Source organism: Lygodium microphyllum, chromosome 3, assembly GCF_053477565.2.
Source record: "Lygodium microphyllum isolate KBCC chromosome 3, Lygodium_microphyllum_v1.1.10, whole genome shotgun sequence".
NCBI classification, from domain to species: domain Eukaryota; kingdom Viridiplantae; phylum Streptophyta; class Polypodiopsida; order Schizaeales; family Lygodiaceae; genus Lygodium; species Lygodium microphyllum.
The window spans coordinates 24492479-24513959 of NC_141137.1; positions in this window are offsets into that span (position 1 = coordinate 24492479).

Below are 21481 nucleotides of genomic sequence, written 5' to 3' on the forward strand. Positions count from 1 at the left end.
TTGGATGGAATGACAATGGTACCCTTTAGATTGATTAACAAATCTCATCATATACAACATGTGCATAAACGATGGATCAAGTAAACAAAGATTTCCTTCACTAGTGGCTCTTATCGCCTTGATCTAGCTTTCTCAAGAAAAGACGATGGTGATGTGCCATGCCAATAGGCACTAGTGCCACAAAAGAAAAGTAATTCAGATGGTCCTTATTATGTGACATTCTTGGATGCATCCTTAGAAGATGAATCCTCAAGTCAAGAAGTGATTATCCCTGAAACAAAATAAAAAACAATATCATTTCAGCATCCAATAACATTAAGGGAGTTGTAGTTAAAGGAAGAAGAAGCTAGCTCCAATATGGAGTATTCAAAGAAGAGGCAACTCGTTTGAAGGAGTCTAACTTGTACCTAGATATTGTTTGCATGACCTTCCTCTAAGAAGTGGAAGATGAAAGTAGTTGACCTTCATTGATGTAGATAGGACTGAACATCATCTCAAAGTGGATAGTATTCTTCTTGATGAGGAGTTATTAGTCCTTCATCACATATTGAAAGAAAACTTGGATGTGTTTACTTGGTCCTATAAGGATCTAAAGGGGATTCATGGTGTGTTAGTACCACATTGATTTGGAGCATGCTGCTACGTCTATATGGCAATATCAGAGGTGCATGAATCTAACTATTCCTCTACAATATCCTAACCACCTTTCAACAAGTGATGATGGACACTTTCCAAAACCATCTACATGATTCCATTGAGGTATACCTAGATGATTCCTATGTCTTTAGCTTGCTTTGCAAGCATTGGGGACACTTGCCATAGTGTCTCGATCGATGTCGAGAGTATCGAATCTCCCTCAATCTCAACAAATGCATCTTTGGGGTCTCTTCGGGAGTTCTATTGGGCCACATCATCTTTATACAAGGAATAGCAACAGATCCAACAAAGATTAAAAAGATTAGAGCCCTAACTACACCAACTAATCTCAAACATGTGAGGGGATTCCTAGGTCATGTTGGCTATTACAGAAGATTATTGCAAACTTTGCGACAAAGCACCCCCCTGCACAAGCTTCTCAAGAAGGATGCAGAGTTTATTTGAACGCTAAATTGTGAAGAAAATTTCAATACCCTAAAGTAGATCCATATTAAAGCACCCATCTTGTAGGCTCTTCATTGGATGAAGAAATTCCATATGCACATTGTTGCATCGGTTGAAGGGTTAGGGATAGTCCTATGCCAAAAAGGTTCCTCATAGCTAGATCAATCTATTTACTATACAAGCCGCAAAGTCATTGATAGGGAAATGAACTATCCAATGCCAGAATTGAAATGTTTGGTGATGGTGTCTACCTTGGACAATGACTTGTACATGGACAGAGCCATTAGGGCTTACCACAAGCACTTTGTTGGAACCCATCTAGTGCTATTAGAGTCTTTGAGGAGACTTGTTGAAGTGTGAATCATATGCGAGGAATTAACTTTCCTTGAATTCTTTGTGCTTGATGAAATTATCATGGTAGGCTTTGCCATAGGCCTATGTAGCTTCCATGCACTATAAGGCCATACATCAAATCTCATCAAAACATTCCAAGTATACTAGGTGGTAGAAGAGGGACTCCTCATCTCCAAGATGCTCTTTGACGTTGCAGATAGGATAGCTCGAGCTCAACTAGAAAGACATCTTTAGTGTCATATACCAAGCAAAAGGTTGTCTATCTTATCATGGCTTTGCAAGAGGTTCTAAATGCCTAGAGGGCCTGGCCTCTATAAATGGATCATCCCAATCATGGTGGCAATGTGAAAAAATTGTATTTGTTGTGAAGATGAAACAAAGAATGTGATTAGTGACTTTGACTTGACCTTGACTCTAGGGTAATAAGGTGTTGACTTCCAATGTCTGATCTTATAAATCTCAATCCATTCTTCCATGATTTTGTTAAGGAAGTGGATACCATGGTCACTTACTAGATCTAGGGGATTGCCAAAACAAGTGATGATATTCTTGTATAGGAATAGAGCCATGTTATTTCCATAACCTCACTTGAGAGCTTTGGCTTAATACCACTTTGTGACATAGTTACATACTAGAACATAGTAGTTCTTTCTTCTAGTGGAAGGGTTGACAAGTCCAACAAAGTCGATGCCATATTTCTTGAATGGCTTCAAGGAAAGGATAGGTTGCAATGGCACGACACTAGTTTTGATGATTGTTCCATTTGTTGGGAAGCATCACAAGAGTTGCAATGGTCATAGGCATCTTTATATAGAGTAGGCCACTAGTATCCTATGAGTAGAGCTTTTCTAGCCATCATTTCTCTGGTGATTCTTTCCTAATTAATGGCTATTGCTTACATCATTATTTCCCCCACTAGGGATCCTCACAATCATAATGGCTGGTCTATTTTCCTCTTGGGCATCACTTATTGCTACTTTTGATACTGTTGATAGTAGCTATTACTCTCATTCGGATATGGTGGTATAGTTCTTCTATCGCCTCATCTCCAATACTCACCATTGTTTTGTTATCTTTCCCTTTAGTCTTATAAACACGGCACATCTAGCTTTGACATCGGTGTTGAAGCAATTTTAGAAAAAATAAAACAAAAATTGACCCTTATAACCATTAATTTTGGGTGAGATTTTTGAGTTGGAACAACCCTCACAAATGGCTAATGCTAATTTGTAAAAAAAAAGAGGTCATTTTTCCTTTGTTGAAATATGAAAATCAAATTGTATACATAGATTAAGGTCTAAAGACTTCTCAATTCATAGAATGGGACAAAGGCGCTGACATTTTATTTTTGCTTCAACATTTTTAAACTTGAACCTTTGGACCCACTACTATACATTGCTTCATATGTGATTTTCAACAAAGGGTACCAAAGCAAAATGCCATTTTAGAAAATATATTTCCATGATTAGCACAATTTTGTGCCTATTTTTGCATACATTTTCGGGTCATCATACCTCTCACACTTAAGTGTGAAGCATCCCCACAAACAAACTTGAAGAAGGATCATGATCATCTTGAGAAAAGTCATTGTCTTCATTTTCTTCTTTGATTTCTTGGATTGCCATTGAAAGTGGAGAGGGAATAACACACCAAAAAATGCACAACTAGGATGTTTAGCCCATGTCATGAGAGCGTACTAGATAAAAACACACATCCCAAAAAAAATAAGACTTTTCACACAATTTGCACATAAGAACAACATCATGCTCAATATAGGCTAAAAGACAACCACACCATGAAAAGCACAAAAATAGAACCAAACAAAAAGATATAAAAATGAAGCATGCCCTTATGAAGCATATTGCATTGGAGTTCTCCCCTCTAGTTATTTCAAAAGGAAAAGAGTGGCATGTATTTTTAATGAAAATAACATAAAAATAAACTAACAAAGAAATTTTGGTGTGTGTTGAGAGGAGGATAATCTTTATGAAAAGCAAACCAATTGAAAGTAAAGTAATGTGCATATGGAAGAGTATTAAAAAGGACTTTTGTAATGGGTATTGTATATGATGTTTTTGAAAAATGGGACAATCAAAATCATGACACAGGTGCAGCAACAACATGCATCACATGATGTAAGCTATCTACTCTTTATTCGCACTAATATCCTCATTTGTTCAACTTATCTCCCTCTTCTTGCATCATCATCTTAGTCTCTCCATTTATAGAGCATTGGCAAGAGAAACTTTGAGCATAATAATTTTTGCATCATAATCTTAAAAAGGCAACTCAATTTTTGCTTGTAATTCGATTGCCAATATTTGTAGATTTTGAAACTAATCTATTTCTTGCAAATCTCATAACCATCTCTTATTGACTACCAGAATATCAAAATGAAGCTTGAACCGACCAAGTAGAGGCTATAACTACACTTGTTGGCTACAAAACATGCAAGAAAGACACTCATCTTCACCAAGAAACCATGCTCTCATGACACACAAGAAAGGATACTATGGGAAAAATTCTAGCAATATCTGAAGCTTTGTAATTGGTTTTTGTTGAAATAAGATGAGCGATCTTTGTTAGGATGTCTACTATCACCATTATTGAGTTATATCCTCATTGTATAGAAGGTAACCCAACTACAAAGTCCATGCTAATAAATTCCCATTTCATTTGGGGAATGTCAAGTGGCTGGAGTTTTCTTGGTAACTTGACACATTCAGGTTTTACCCTTTGGCAATTTAGACATTCAATGACATAAGGAATCATCCACCATCTTTCACGATATAGGGGTGAGGGGTTGTACAACTGATCTAGTACTTGCATCATCTAAATTCTCTAGGCAAAACTAGATGAATGCATAGCTGACATAAACTTTACTCGAAAGATCAAGAATCGTTTCCAAGTCGTTACTCTGGCATAATAAAAAACATACATTAACAAAGAGAAGAAAACATATCCTAGGCTATGTTTATATATATATACTAACATGGGCTCTGATACCAACTCTGAGGTGTCCACCAATCTCAATCCACGCTACACCTTTTAGTAGTCCATCAGTAGGTTTCCCAAAAATGATGCCGCCCGATGCTCCCTTGGAATATCACAGGGTTTGTCACTTAGGCCCTAGTGAGTTTACTTCGCAACGAGAAAGTTCTGGCCAAACCCACTAGGATCGACCTGAATTTTTGGGTTCCTAAAATCAGATGGGTCTCCTAGCAGCCAGCTAGCATCAGTAATTTCGAGTTCCCACTTTTACAGGATTACTCGATTTGAAGTGAATTTGCCATTACACTTGGTTCAAAGAGAATGGGAGACAGAGGGGAGTGTGATAGGTCAACCCTCTTGCCCATAAGGCAAAATTCGATTCCAACCCCCTAAAACAACACAAGTTGGTTCTACCTAATGACTAGTGGGTCAATTTATCATCTTTCTACTTCTATTGCCGATTTAGAAAAGCTCCCAGCTAACCGGGACCACCCTACCATTGGATGGACCCATTGGGGGTTACGCCCACCCGCTTTCCTTTGATGACGGGATCATCTTTAGTTTTTTAATTACCTATAGCATATTTTTTGGAACATATACAACCAACTTTCTTAATTAGTCCTTTAAATCACTTGTTCATTCACGTAATTTATATCACAAATACACATACAATTCAAACAATCCTTGAATAAAAGCAAACTTCTTTATTATATTGGAAGCTCATTACAATTTCCATCTTTTCGACCCTGCGAAAGATACACATAATTCCAAGAGGGTATTCTGCCCACCAAGTTTCCACCCTTGTAACTAGTATTTAGGGTTCCAGGATCCCATCCTGGGTCACAAAGGGGCTCATTAGATTCTAGGAACAATGCATGATTTACATCTAGAGCCCCCTTTGGCACCCACATTTCCTATTGCCTGAGACTATCCCTATTGACAGACCTTTCGCTGACAGAGCCAGTCTAAGCCTCTCGAAGCGATAACCATGACCCCCTTGGAGTAGGGTCTTGCCGCTAGCTTGGGGGTAGCCTAGTGCGATCCTTCCTTTTATTTTGTTTTCAATAATTTCAATTAGAGATCTAGATTCTAGCAATTCCAAGTAAAACTCTCTCTGATTTGTTCATATGACCTACAGTTTTATGGCAATCAAGAGCAATATTTCAATCCTCCAAAACAAGCATAAGATCTTCCCAAGGTCGTTTCCACATACATGACATCAAAGTCAAGCATCAATACATCATTCTAAAACCCTAAGATCAAGCCTGGAAGTAATGCATGAGATATGTACTGTCAAAATAGCATTCAACCATGTATGTTCTAGCCAACAAACCCCTATCAAAATTGAGTGAGATCTCAGTCAAAATCAGCCCAAATGCACTTCAATACATAGGCATATCATTCCTCAGTGTGTTGACATCACTTGAGCATGTATATGCATCAACATGCATGTCCATGGACCAATGTCATCAAAGGATAGAGATTTGTGTGTAAGGATACGGACTGTGTATTCCAGCCACAAGCAAGTCTGCAAATTGAGCAAAATGATTGCCAGGATTAGCTCCAAATGACCTTAAATCAATGCCACATGATCCCTGAGGCATGAGGCATCCACTGACATCCAATAGCCATCAAATGAGCATGATCTGTATGCCCCAGACACACAAACATATGTGCTGCCCTATTTCCAACTCATAAAATGTGTAAATCATAGTCCCAAATTTGAAGGTAGATGCTTCAAGTTGATGTTAGGACCAACATGTCAATGCCAGGACTCAATACCAAGCATCCATGAGCTCAAATGTGCACTCTTTAATTGCCTATGATGAGGGATATGTTGAAAAAGTGCGAGTAGGAGAGGGCCTGTTGTCTACAGGCACAAACAACGTGGACTATTCAGGCAAGGCAACAACACCATGTGGAGTCAATGGAGCCCAAGGAGGGGCACAGACAAAGCCAGAGAGGGCTTACACAATGCCCACACAAGCCTCTATGAGTTGCATACAAAATAGAGGTGGAGAAGCTTCAACACACCTAAGTTATGGTTGCACTGCAACCTATGAGCATTCAAAAAAAGACTTACTAACCCTATTGCCAAGCTCCACTTCCATAATGCCAAGCCTTAGCTCCAAGTTTTGTGCTCTCATACCACTTTATTAAATGCAGTGATAAAAGGAGTGAAGCTGTAGATGCAGGAGAGAGAGAGAGACAATGTCACAGTAGTTTTGTGGTACTCAAGAGTACCCAATACAGTTTTCAGATAGGTATATAAGTCATGTACAAGCCCAGCCCTTAGGGTGGGCATGGGCACTGCATTGGGCATTGCCCTTTATCCCAAAAAATGCTACTTAGTGGGGACTTACATATTGCAAGCATTGATGAGGCACCCAATAATCCTTCATTTTCTTGTAAAAATTTTCTTTGCAAATTGGCCATGAAAAGATTTAATGCCAATGACTTTGATTATGTTGATATAGACATAGTGAGTCTCATTAATCCTATTGAACATTAATTAAAAAGGAATACTACATTGGGGTCATGTAGCCTTATCTTCCCTATGTTATGCGAATATTCAAAGCACATAAAAACGAATTTTGTTGGCTTATGAATATTGCTTTCTCTCTCTATTCGTAGTATGGTCTTAAGCTAGCTAATATTCTAAAATCTTATCAAGAAGTGATGGATACCAATGCTCAACTTGATAAATATATATTCCTAATGTTACTTTTGAAAATAAAATCACACTAGCTAATAGACTCTAGTCAAGAAGCATTTATTCATATTTTGACTACCATCTTTTGTTGTTCCTCAACACATATTTCAAAATGATATGATAATACCCCCTTACAAAGGGGACTTTGGGCTAGTTGAGGTTATTGGTAAAATCGTCATTATGGTGTTTAAACAAAGTGATGCTAAACTTCTCCCAATTGAGAATGATTACAAAATGGCATCATGGACAAGCCTTGGAAAACAAGGATATGAAACATGGACATGTCATTCAACTGATGGATCATTAATAATACCTTCCTTTCACTTTCTAGAATCACTAAAAGGCAATGTTTGGATTCCAATGGGTTTTAGATTATTTGCATTATGGTGCAACTTGTATCTTATATTTGAGTATACTTTTTGCAATAAATTAGCACCTAAAAAAAGTTTTGATATTCTCAAGCACTTTACACACCTTTAGATTCTATGATAACATTCTCTTTGTGAATGTACCGAATTCCACCATTTTCTTTTGAAAGCATAGTACCTCCCCTTTCACCATCTATCCCAATGTACCACTTGAATTTGACTTCTCTAATAACAACTTCTATTTCTTTAATAGTGGGTATTTTGTCTCCACATCCACCTACTTTCTTAATATGTCAATTGTATTCTCCCCTCATTCATTTAACCTTTGTACATTAATGAAAGTAGCAAAGTAGCATGCACCCCCATACGAATTAACATGCATAGTGCACATCTTAGAACAATTTGATTTGCATAGATACCTATGGCCATTACCCCACATTGATGCTATAATAGAGCTTCTTAGCTCTCAAACTCTTGAGGAAGATGATATATTATGTTATTTTATCTAGCATTGAGGCCAACTAGCTAGCGCTAGCATTTTCCATTTATATACAAATGTTTGGTAGGCTAGATGGCCCATAAAGATGTCAAGATGGCATCCCATAGATTATAATAGCCTCGGGGAACACAAAAGTAGTGTCAAATTGTTCTAAAAGACTTGACAGCCCCATTTGTAGGTAGAAGAGCATTAGCAATAATGACTGCTCTCAAGTGCACCATCCTATTCAACCTCGACATTTGTTCTTGTTTGTGTTGCCAAGTGAAAAGCTTTGAAACAACCAGCACTTCAACTCTCAAGGAGTTTGCTGAAGCTTTTTACAACTAGTTGTTTATAACAACATTCAAGAAAATATTAATTAAGGTACCACTATTATGCATATTTTGATACTCTTGTGATCCCACCTTCACATTAGCTTGAAATATATGAGTTTCCTACTATCATCTCTGAAATCTGTAGAGGTGAGCTCAACCACCAAGACCCACGGACCACTTATTCTTTCAAGTGTTCAAGCCGAGCACTAATGGCTACCTCTCACATAGCCGACGTGCTATCTCTCTCTACGAGTGTAGTGAGCTTACCTCCATGTCCAATCAAGTTACCTCCTCTCTCGAGCACTCGGCAGCTCCACGATCCAAGTGCAAGCTTCAAAGTGAGCTCAATCCTCAAGCTCCACACTCCAAGCTCCATTGCCACGAGCAAGATAAGAGAAGAGAAGAGAAGAAGAGAGGAGAAGATGGAGAGCTTCTTTACCAGGTCCCTCACCCTCACACACTCACTCCCTCACACTCTTACACTCCCTCTCTCAAGCACAAGCTCAAGCAAGCAAGCAAGAAGAAGAAGAAGAAGAAGAAGAAGAAGAAGAAGAAAGAGCTACTTTTGGCTACACACAAGAATGAGCTTCTTCATTCACCTTTTGCCTTTTATACAAAACCCTAACCCTAATTTCCTTTGGGCAGTCATCCCCTTATCCCTTTTTTTACATGGCCGGCCCTTTTTCCCATTGTCCTCCTATCTTCCTATCTTCCTTCCTACCACCCATCTACTTTTACAATTTGCATGGGTGAGAGCTCGGTGCTCTTTTACAAAATAAATCATGATATGCCTTACGCTCTTTTACAAAAGTATTGACTTGTGCTTTTTCTTGTGTGCCTCTCTCCTTGATTTAGGAATTTTTTGCAGTTCTCGTGTTTCCAGATTTTTCTTGGCGCACCTTTGTCTTCAGTTTCACTTTTGACTTGGTCTTGTCTTCTGCTTTAGATTTTTTGGATTTTTTACATTTTTTTTTTGAGGATTAACATTACTCCCCTTTTAGACGAATGCCAGTCCCATGGCACTCTCCTTAGTAGGTGGCATGCTTGGCATGCATCGAAGAGGTGGGTGGATGGGACTGCTGTGCTTTTCCTTGGAGGAGTTTTGGTGATGGTGCGGATGAAGGTCATTGGGGGCACACTGTTGGCCTAATTGGGTGGTGATAGGGTTGTTGTAGTTGATGATAGGATGATTCTTTATTGGGAGTTGCACTCATGGCTGGCGCAAGTGTTGTTGGTGTTCATGATGATTCTTTGGTGGGCTTGCATGATGATAAAGGATAAGAGTTCAGAGTTGAGTGTTGATGAAGAGCTGATAGTACTTTCATTGGAGTTTTCAATACTTGCAATTGAAAACCTCTCATATGGTCTCTCCCTAGGGGTTAGTTCTAGTCTTCTTATCGTGCACAAGATGTAGTTTGATTAGTTTGGGAGACAAGTCGAGAACTCTAGGCAAGCCGAGAGTATTGTCTTGCACTTGAGGACCCAAATTGTGCATAGATTGTGGTGCTGATATTATGTGAGTGCATGTGCATACTCAGACATTAAAGACTGCCAGTTTGGTTCCTTGTAGCAATGTGTGGATGAAGTGAGGGACGATGGGGTGGAAAAAATTATTGACGATGAGAAGAAGCACACTTGAAGGCATCTTGAGACATCATTTGTGATTTTGACAACATGATGTAGCATAATTGAGCTCTTGACACCTTAATTTTTGGTAGCTGGTGGCTACTTGTAGTGTATGAAGGGTACGGTGTACTTTCCATGGTCTTTCATGCCTTGTTTTCCACTGTTGATTGCGATGGAGCTGAGATGGAGTGCGCAAAAAAATTGTGCAAATGGTTCAGGGTGACATGTCTACTAACCATAGAAGAGACAAGCTCCCTAGGTATGTTCTGCCCTTGATGTGCCCTGAACAATTGTGGGGGATGTAAAAAGTGCTAGGGGACTAGGGACAAAGCCGACTGACCAAGGTCACTGGACATACCTAATTTGAGGACCCCTAGGTGCTGTGTTGTGATCGTGGGTGCCTTTTATTTTTCTCTTTTGTTTTCTATTTTCCTTTTTTCTCTTTTTTTTTTGGATAAAATGAGTACAATCAATGTAATATGTTGAGGCTATTAGCTTTTCATTTGGATTGAGAAATGTCGAGATCCAAAGGTTGTGAAAAATGGATATTACAAAGATGATTGTATCACTGCCGAATGGTAGTCAATACTCGAAAGGAAGTTGGTGCCACATAGGTCGGGTTTCTTTGAGATCGCCATTTGGCTAGTTGCTCCTTTGAGATTGTCATAATTTGGGCTCCAACTTCAACCATTGTATCACAGTTTTCAAACCAACATTTTTCAAATTGACTTTGACCCTCTGATTGTCGCTTTAGTTACTTTATCTCTAAGAGATTTGGTTGGCAAAGTGCTTCATTGAATGTCACAGTTAAGTGTAGTTCATTGGCTTCCTTGTCTCAAAGATGAGTTACATGTGTTCATATAGGAGCTTATCATAGTGCTCATTAAGATATTATTGCTTTTCCCAGGATAGTGGATATGACAAATATTTCTCAAGCTGCTCCCTAGGAAATGTGCCCATGTCCGCAAGGATGTAAGTACGTGCGAATAATTTGAGTTTAGTCTCCAACTCGGTCAAGCACTATATGACACTTCTATGTTCGATGAGGGCTTGCTTGGTTGCTATCTTATGCAAGGTTCTAGGAATTTTCCTAGGCTTTTGTATAGTTGGGGGACTCATGCCTAGATGAGCAAGATTGGTCAATGCTAGGATTGCTCATGTTCTCGGGGTTTTCTTATTTATCCTAAGGCTTTGCTACTATTGTGTCATGGTTCTCCCCGAATGTGATTGGTATAATTTTGTGAACATGTTGTGACAGTATTGTATCCACTCTTAATTGGTCAATGTAAGTTCTATTGTCGGTGGATTGAGTGTTGCAGGCAACCATTGATGGTAATGGTTGCTTTGATTTATCAGAACACATGGATGTGTCTAAGGTTTCACCGCCATTAGGAGAGATGGTAGTGGGTTCACTCGTGGGTGGACTCGATGTTAACCCCCACTCAAGACGGAAGCGAAATAAGTGAAACGCAGATGAAATGGAAGAAGCAAGACAGAGAACAAGCAAAGGCGCAAGGGCGGCCTCCAAAATCAAGTTAAAGGCAAAAGTGCATTTTTAAGTGAAAGGCACATCAAAACTTTTGTAAAAGAGCACTAGGCTCCCTCTTGTGCAAATTGTAAAAGGGTAGATGGTCGTGGTCGCGGTCGTAGTCGTAGTTGTAGTCGTAGTCGTAGTCATAGTCATGGTTGTGGTTGTGGTCGTGGTCGTGGTCGTGGTCATAGTCGTGGTCGTAGTCTTAGTCGTGGTCATTGTCGTAGTTGTGGTCATAGTCATGGTCGTCGTCATAGTCATGGTCGTGGTTGTGGTTGTTATCATAGTCGTAGTCACGGTTGTGGTCGTGGTCGTAGTCGTGGTCGTATTCGTAGCTGGTAATATCTATCATAGCTCGTTCAAGTTTGTATTCACTAGATAGAGGTGTTGGATAGGTCTGGTGCTTGAGCTTGCATCAAGAATCGTGGAGCTACTAGTGTGCTTGAGGGAGGAGGCAACTCATTTGAGCATAGAGGTATGCTCACTATACCTTTGTAGGATCGAAGGCACATTAGTTAGGTGAGAGATAGCCATACGTGCTCACTTGAAACACTTGAATGAATAAGCAGCCCATGGGTCTTATGGTTAAGCGCAAGCTCTATATCCTACCCGGTCCAAGCATGTTTTAGCGGTCCATCGAGAAATAAATCTAAGCGTTGCCGCCCGGTACTCCCAGGGAATGTTCCGGCGTTTGTCGCCAAGGGTTTTTCGAGTCCACCTCGCAATAGAACGTTCACGGCCGAATCCACTATGATCGACTTAAAATCTGGGTTCCTAGGGCCAAGGTCTCCTAACAACATTCTAGCATTGGGTTTTGGACATCCTACTTTATGTAGAGATACCCAATCCGAAGCAGATCCATATCGCACTTAGTTCAAAGAGAATGGGAAACAAGAGGGATGCACTGCTCAACCTCTCTGCCCGTAGGGCATAGTCCCATTTCGGTCCCCTAAAACGGTATGAATCAGGTTCTAACTTAACAATACCTAAAGTCAAACAACAATAAATTCTTGTAAGAAGCCTCCCAATTATCTGGGACCACCCTGCTGTAGGATAAACCATCAGGGATTCCGCCCACCCGCTTCCCTTGATAGCTTTAGTTTTCTAATTAGGTCCTATCACATTTATGTGTGACATATAAAATCAGCTTCCTTAATTAAGCCTTTAGGGATCATGGTTCGTTCATGTAATTTACATCACAGACACTAAAACAAAACAAGCAGTCCTTTTGACAAACAAGTTCCTTAACTTATCTTCAAGTTAATCTTTATCTCTTGCCCATATAAGAGAATTATGTATCCCTTCTATCCAACTGAAGTACACGGTCCAAATCACATGGAACCATAATTTCCATCCAGTATCTAGAATAGGATCTCCCAACGCTCTAGATGTTGGGCTCACGGCATTCTACAACTCCATTTCGGACTCGACAAGGGGTGTCCAGAGCTCCATTGACCCCAAGCAACCTAGGAGTGAGACACAACTTCTGTGGTTGGCCTTTTCACCACTTGATCTGCGGCCCGTGAATCGAGTAGTGCCCTCTCGAGGTAATCCGTGGTGCAAACTTGGAGATGATCCACCCATGCAAAATATCATTCCTTAATTCATCCAATTAAGAATCAAGCATAATCAAGGCAATCAGGGTGTTGTTCAATCAACCAACAAAACTAATTGTATTTTTCCCAAACAATACAAGAATAGACGCGGTAATAATTCCATCGCATATTCGCTCTCCCCCTTGGGATCAAAGAGCGATTCTATGAAAAATTTACTTAATACTTGTATGCACAATTCCTAATGTTATTCTTTTTATGATGCTATTCATAACCCTTGGCTGATTGCTCTATCAACGAATAACTAACTAGAGATTATCGCTCTATCAGTCACTCACAAGAGTTGACTCCTCGTCATTATGTATTGAAAATGAGAAGAGGGGCCCTCCTTTCCTATAAAATCCCTACACTCCCATGTAGACCTTCTTGGAAATAGTTGTGTCATCACTCTTGATTCTTTTCTTTGCATTGCACATAGACATACTAGAGAGAGGCTTCAATCCACTTCTTAACCCCACCAACATGAGCACATAGAATATTCAAGCCTTGTGGATTAGAAGCAGCTTAAGGGACAAGATTGTAAGGATACTCAAGGCTAGTGCAAGGGGATCAAGTTGCCTTGAATCGTGATCCCTATGATCAGCAGTGTGCTACATTTCCAAGATGGCTTTATCAACTTTATTGAGCTCTTAGAACATGCTACTAGTCAAGCAACTCTATAGCATAATTCTTGAAGTTGTTGGCTTCTTTACTGACATTAGTCCTTACTATCTCAATTGCACTTGTTGATTCTTTTACAATTCAACTTTTGTCCAAAGCAATCATCTCTTTTCCCTCTTTAATTCCAATGCTTTAGCATCCCTATCAACCACCCTCTCGTCCATGCAGAAACCTTGTTGTCTTTCCAAAATCTAGCTTAAATAAAGCTAAAGCTTAGGAAAGTTTGCTTTTGCTTTTTCCTCCACTCCCTTGATTTTACACAAGCATAAGCTTAATCCACCCTATTGTACGATTGCATAATGATATATTGCAAGGAATGCATAGTGCATATGAAGTTCAATAAGAATCATCCCATATGGAACCTTAAAATCTTGTGTCAAGAATTAAATAGGCAGCCTTTCATCTCTCTATACCCTCCAATGACATCAATTGAATTATGTGACCAATTTATACTTGCCTCCACCACATTACTTGACACATGGCATCGCTCCTTTCGCTCCATGTCCCTCAATTATCGAAAACCTAAATATGGAACATCTCCAATGTGCTCAATTTTCTTAACACATAACATTCATGTTCTTTCCTCTACAAGGTCACAATGTATCTCTCCAAGCCCACAATCTTTTTCATCCTTGTTAAAGCAAAATCTGTACATCCTACATTGCTCAACAATCCAAAAGGTGTAAAAGTGGCATTGACCCTATTCTAGCCAATCATTGGATAAGCATCCTTATCCCATAGTTTTTTGGGTGTGAATATGCAATGTCAAGACAATGGAGTGACAATGTGAACACTGAATAAGAAACTCCCCCATGTGAACTACTCCTTAGGCATACATGAGAAAGTATTTAATCTCATGCACATGTGGAAGGCCAATTTTTGCAAGCCTAATAAATTTGAACTCTTGCAAGATGCGAACACACTCATGAATAGATTAATTATCAAATTACCTAATTTACTTGACATTAATTAATTTAATTTTGATTTCTTCAAAATTTTTCTTGATTTATTTCAAAAAATTCAATTTGATTAATTAAGAAATTTAGTTTTTCTTGAATTCATCAAATTTCAATTTAATATCAATTTTTAATGCATCTAAATTTTTATTACATTTTTCAAATTATCATTATTATTATGATTAATTATCTCAATTATTAAATTTTTCATATTACTTTAATTTTGTAAAAAACGTTTTGCTATAATTTGAATTAATGATATTATTGCAAAATTTTAGGGAAAAAACAAATGAGAAAGAGAAGAAAATTAAAGGCTTTTAAGCCTTAGCAGGTGGACACTCCCCCCCTCCCACACCCACCCCCTCAAAAAAAACACTTGACCATTCATTCAACCCTCCTCTCTCTCTATCTCTCTCTCTCTCCCCCCTGTCCCATGGCCCCCCACCCAAAAATTAAAGGAAAAAGACAAATCTTTTGCCCCTCTCATTAAGAAAATAAGAAAAAAGTTATCCTTGAAAGAAAATTCTCTTACCCCACTAAAAATGAGATACCCCACCTTAAATTTTGAGCCTTCCCTCCCCTCTAATAAAATAAAACTTTTCCCCTTAAGGAAACTAAGAAAACCCTTTCCCTTTTGAATCATGAAATCCTCCCCCCCCCATTTGGAACATGAAGAATGAGAGAATAACCTTATGAGAAGAGAGAGAAGGTGAGAGAATGTAAGAGTGAGTTAGAGAAAGTGAATGTCAAGAGAGAGAAGAAGGTGGAGGTGAGAGAATATGAGAGTTGGAGAATGTGAATGTGAAGAGAGACAAAGAGGAGGGAGAAGAAGGTGGAGGTGAGAGAATGCAAGCGTGAGCTATAAAAAGGAGAGAGAAGAAACAAAGCGAGGAAAGATGAAGAAAAGAGGTAGAGAATAAGAGAGCAGATAAAAGAGAGAGGTGAGAATAGGAGAGAGAGAGAGAGAGAGAGAGAGAGAGAGAGAGAGAGAGAGAGAGAGAGAGAGAGAGAGAGAGAGAGAGAGAGAGAGAGAGAGAGAGAGAGAGAGAGAGAGAGTGTGTGTGTGTGTGTGTGTGGACAACATTCTTCCTTCCCCTTTGGCATGTCCTCATCTTCTTCCCTCTCCATGGATGTCACATACATTATCCTTACCTCATCACCATCATCAATCCTCAAGCCAAACTAGTGACTTGGGCCACAAGCTTCAAATCCATTAAAAAAACAAATTTCATGGCTCCAAAAAGATACATGGGAGTTTTAAAGCTCACATCAAGAAGCTTCAAATCCATTAAAAAAACAAATTTCATGGCTCCAAAAAGATACATGGGAGTTTTAAAGCTCACATCAAGGGCTACTCCTTCCAACACATATTACATGACAAGTCATCCATATCATGTAAATACTAAAATAATTTTAACTTCTGTCTATGGGGACATAAAACCACTTGATTATATAGGGCAAGATGTCTAGGAAATGACTAGGGTATATAAAGAGAACCTTTTCAAGAAATAGATGCATTATAAAGGATCTAGGCCAATTCCTAAGTACTTCTAGGACTAATGGGACCTAAATGATGATGCTGGTGTGCTTATGAGGTGAATATAGACTATCAATAGAGAGGCAGACATCTCTCAATGGAATAGCAACCAAGTCCTAGTGATACATAGAAGAAGAACTGGTGGATTTCCAAATGTCACTTAGCATGAAAGTTTGGGTTGTAAGTATCAATAAGCCTTGATGATTGATAAGGGCATCATTGAGCTAAGTAGATGTGATGATGCAAAGATGTAGAACTTGTTATGTTGGCATTAAAGGTATAATAGAGATAAGAATTAGTGAAGTAGTCAATTGATAGAGTGGGTAGTCATGCAAAAGTAAAACCAATGTATATTCCTTACAATATGAAGTATCAATAAGTCCTATGGTAAAAGAGATTCAAAATTTCACTTAAAGGTGTCAAAGTCAACTCTAGAAGATAGTTGATCTTTGTAGATTAGTGAGGAAAAGTCTTGAAGTAAGACTACTACAAGGGGAAAAGGGTTAAGGAAACCATGACGAACATTGGTGATAGGTTTTCCCTCATTTCTTACTTACCTATGAAATCTCCTATTGCAATTCCTTTATTCTCTAACTATGACGACATGGATGGTTTGTGTTCAACTTCCCTTTCCTTTTCTTATGCTATAGGAAACATAGTGACATCACTCTTTTGTTTGAGGTATTGGTGTTGACAAGAGAGACAATCAGAAGGTTTTTTCACTCTATGTTGTTGATGGTGTATGTCACATGTCAGAGATTTCTCTATATATGTCACATGTCAGAGATTAAGGACTATTTGTAGGTAAGTAAGAAGGGAGTAGCCATATAGATATTTGCAAGTTTTCCCTCATTTCTTACTTACCTATGAAATCTCCTATTGCAATTCCTTTATTCTCTAACTATGACGACATGGATGGTTTGTGTTCAACTTCCCTTTCCTTTTCTTATGCTATAGGAAACATAGTGACAGCACTCTTTTGTTTGAGGTATTGGTGTTGACAAGAGAGACAATTAGAAGGTTTTTTCACTCTATGTTGTTGATGGTGTATGTCACATGTCAGAGATTTCTCTATATACTCAAGTCAATGGAGAATTCAAAAATTTCATAGTAGAAAAACTAGTAAATTTGTAAGTTTCTTTGAAAAATGGAAAGACTTTCTCGAATGGCCATATTGAATAATTGCATAGTCCAAAAGTTCGCAACCCTTAAAGTTCTATAGATTTTGAAGCTTTGTAGTGCTTTATCACGGAAGAATACGTTGAAATATATACATTTTAGCACTAAGATGCAAATTTGGAATTAAAAGACGTAGTTTGCTACCTACAACCCTAGATTTTTAGTAGCGATATTTGCAATTCTGTAGTGGTATCCCTATAATAGGACATGAAGTCTTGTGGTGTTTTATCAAAGAAGAGTATGTTGAAATACATGTTTTTTCATGCTCAAATATAGATCTTGAATTAAAAGAGGCAATTCACTACTCAACTCTATAGTCTCCACAGTAGTGCTTGCAACTCCAAAGTGGGTTACAGATGCTAAAAATAAGGAAATCTATAAAACTTGAACTTTTAGAAGGTTGGATTGAGATCTCAATGGAAAGAAAGTGATATAGGGAACCTTATTTTTCTTTTTTTGGTATTGATTCGAAAACTTTTATTGAGAGATATTCTTGGCTTTTATTTTATGGTGTTGTCTTGGGAGTCAATAAAGGTCAATGGTGATCATAGATTGGTGTCCCTACTCAGGATTTCTCAAATGCCAAATTCGCACCATTGTGAAAATGACAAGATGCATGCTTAAAGGCAAGGGATTGCCTAACCAGTTTTGGGCAAAAGTTGTTAATACTGCAGTCTACATTCTTAATCGGAGTTATACAAAGGCTCTTAAGGGAAAAACTCCTCATGAGGCCTATTCTAGTAAGAAACCATATGTCTCACATTTTAGAAGTTTTGGATATGAATGTTATGCACATGTTTGAAATTATAAGAGAAACAAATTAAATCCAAAAAGCATAAAATGTATCTTCTTGGGTTATAGTGATGAGCAAAAGGCTTACAAATTATATGACCAAGGGGTAAAGAAAATCATAGCAAGCCACAATGTGGTGTTCAATGAAAGCCACATACAATGGAGGAGGAGAATGTAAGTTCTTCCACTTTATCATCCAGCAAAGAAGTAGTCCACTATGAACCTATCCCAAGAGTTGTCCCTACCCTCAAGGAGGAGTAAGCATCAATTTCACTTGAGTAATAGTTAGTGTGTCTAGTCTTAGTCATCATGCTTCTTGTCATTGACTTTCATCCTCCATAGCTAAATCTTGCTCAATGAGGACATGAACCTTGAAAACAACGCATAGTCTAAGTAGTATGAGGATTCTGATGATGAGTACACAGACTGTTGTTCCATCTGTGAGGAAAGTGAAGAGGAAGTTGAGGCTATAGAATATGTCACGAATGGAAGAGTGCTTAAGCAAATGAGAGGAGACTCTTAACCCCGAGAGGTCAAAGCTTTTAGAGTGAACGAAGGAGTTGTCAAGGTAGATTGCGACCAAACTTGGCTAGAATACCTAGCAGTAGTAGATTATGAGCAAGTGGGACTAGTCTAGCCTAGCACTGCATCATTATTTGGAGTGAAGTTAGCCTCAAAGCTAGGACCACTAGGGGAGACAGCCTCTTCTAGTGAGGATTTTGAGTACAACTCCAAGTCAAAGGTATGATGGGAATCATAGCAGGCTCCTCCTCTCCTTCTAGCTCCCCCTTGTACTCTTCACAAATAGTGGGCTCAATGGGCATTTTTGCATGCTCTCTAGAGATAGGAACCATAGTAGGCTCCTCCTCTCCTTCCAACTCCCCCTTCCACTCTTCATAGACAACATGCTCAATGGGTATTTTTGCATATGCATTTCTATGTCATCCTAGTCATTACTTGCTTTAGAGTCCCCAAGAACCTCTTCCTTGACATCACCTGAGTCGTGTTCTAAGACCCTCCTACACCATGGTTGTCTACATATGCCATATTAGCCCCGCAATCTACAAAGTTTAGCAAGATGACCCATAGAAAAAAAAAAAGAATAAGGCAGACAATATGAGAAAGAAGAAAATAGTTTCTTACTCTCTTGAATATGTCCCTTGTGAGCCCAGCTCTTGGCCACTTCTGGGATTCGATGATTGAATCTGACTCTCACATAAGTATCGTTTGTCATGAGAATGACACTGAAACACACGGGATGGTCCTAATGCTTGCAAGCCAACATGGAAGAATCCACCATATAGGCAGAGTCTAAACACTCCCCACAAACAACAAACACTATATTAGGGAATTCAGGAATTTTCATGCACTTTGGGAACCCCCAGTACCTTTATTATTTGACCACATGGTCAAATCTTGTTGTCTTACCTAAAGGTGGAGTCTACCCTAAATGCTATATAAGCTACCTTCCCAAATCCCACTTTCAAATACAGATCGATATTTAGCCACATGGTCAAATATTCATCACTTATTTGAAATTCGGACTTGGAAAATTTCCACATTCTCTAATATGGTGTTAACGCAAGTCCCCAAAAGATGGGTTGTGTTGCCTTCATCCACAAGTTGGAGTTTGGGAAACAATGCAAACCTTATGCTTTCCTCCTGTTTTGCAATCATTATTTTAAGAAAATCACTCTGGGTCTGAGCTTCTTGACTCTCAATCACAAGGAAATCATATTTCATCTACAAGACAAACATAAAAATGTCATCAGTAGAGTACCCAATATAACCAATATTATCAAAATGCACCAAAAGATAAATCACAATGTACCAAAATACACAAAAAATACACCAAAATGTTTCAGAAGGTATCAATATGTACGAATAGTTGGGTGCAAAATGCACCATAATGTGTGCAATAAAAGTATACAAAAATTACTTGATAGTACCACAGAGTACCAAAAAATATTTGATATTAAAAAATGAAAAGGACTAAATAGTACCAAAAATACAGGAAACTACCAAGTGATGGGGGCCCTTCGATTAAAGTTTACATGAGAGTCACATCGATGGGGGGCCTTTCAAGGGATGGAAAATACCAAACAATATTTTATATTCAAAATAAAAAGTACAAAACAACAACAAAAATAGTGTAAAGGTACCAAATGATGGGGGATCCTCCTGGAAGCAATGGGGGATCCTCCAAAAAAGTTCACATGAGGATCACCACCACCCATATGATAATTGGTGTATATGAGGGTCACCACCAAGCAATATGGGGGCTCTCTACCCCCCAATGAGGGGTCTTCCTCACTTAGTTGTAAGCTATAGGGAGTTTGATGTACTTGAGGGTCACCACTAAGTGATGTGGGTGCCCTCCCTTGCATTGAGGAGACCCCCCTCGCTTGATGGTGATCTATAATGCATTTAGTGCACACAAGAGTCAACACCAAGCCTAATATATGAAAATCTACCATCATATTTCAAAATGTGCAAAAATGCTTCAATAAAAATATGCAAAAATATTCAAAATATTCTAAAATGATCCAAAATTGTCAAAAGACACCAAAACAAATATAACACTAGGCCAATGGAGTACAATAGATACCAAAAGAAAATGATGATACCAAAAGGTAAGGCAAAAGTACATGTTGAGCTTTCACCTATTGGGCAAGAAGTTGCAAGTCCTTTGTGATTCGAAGTCATCAAAGCACACACTTTGATGCATTCAGATTGGCCTCCACCTCATTTAGCTCTTCAACATCAAGTGACCTTTGTTAGCATACCTCCTCCAAGCATTGCTGAAATATGGTAATGTTGTCCTTAATTCTCTTAGCCACGGCATTGGAGCCCTCAACTCTCAATAAGCTCTCCTTCTTTTATTGGAGAGATATCCTCAACTCATGTAGCTTGCTCAACTTCCTCATGCATCTTGTTAGAACAATGCCTTGCAAATCGGAAATATAATCTAGTTTAGAAGGACTTGACTTGAAATCGTTATCCTCTTGAGTGACATGCTGCTTATTTCTATTTGACCCATGTAGGCCACCTTGAAATATGTTGTTTTCCCTCCTACAACTATCTAGCTTATTTTCTAGCCCTCCAAGCTTGCTTTTGCACATTTCTAGCATAGTTGTCCTAAACTTTGCCCATGAAATCTTATGCATAGAAGGTTCTTCTTTTGCAACACTACACCTCTCAAATATATAGTACCTAGCAAACTTGTCGTGATCTCCCCTCATGATGG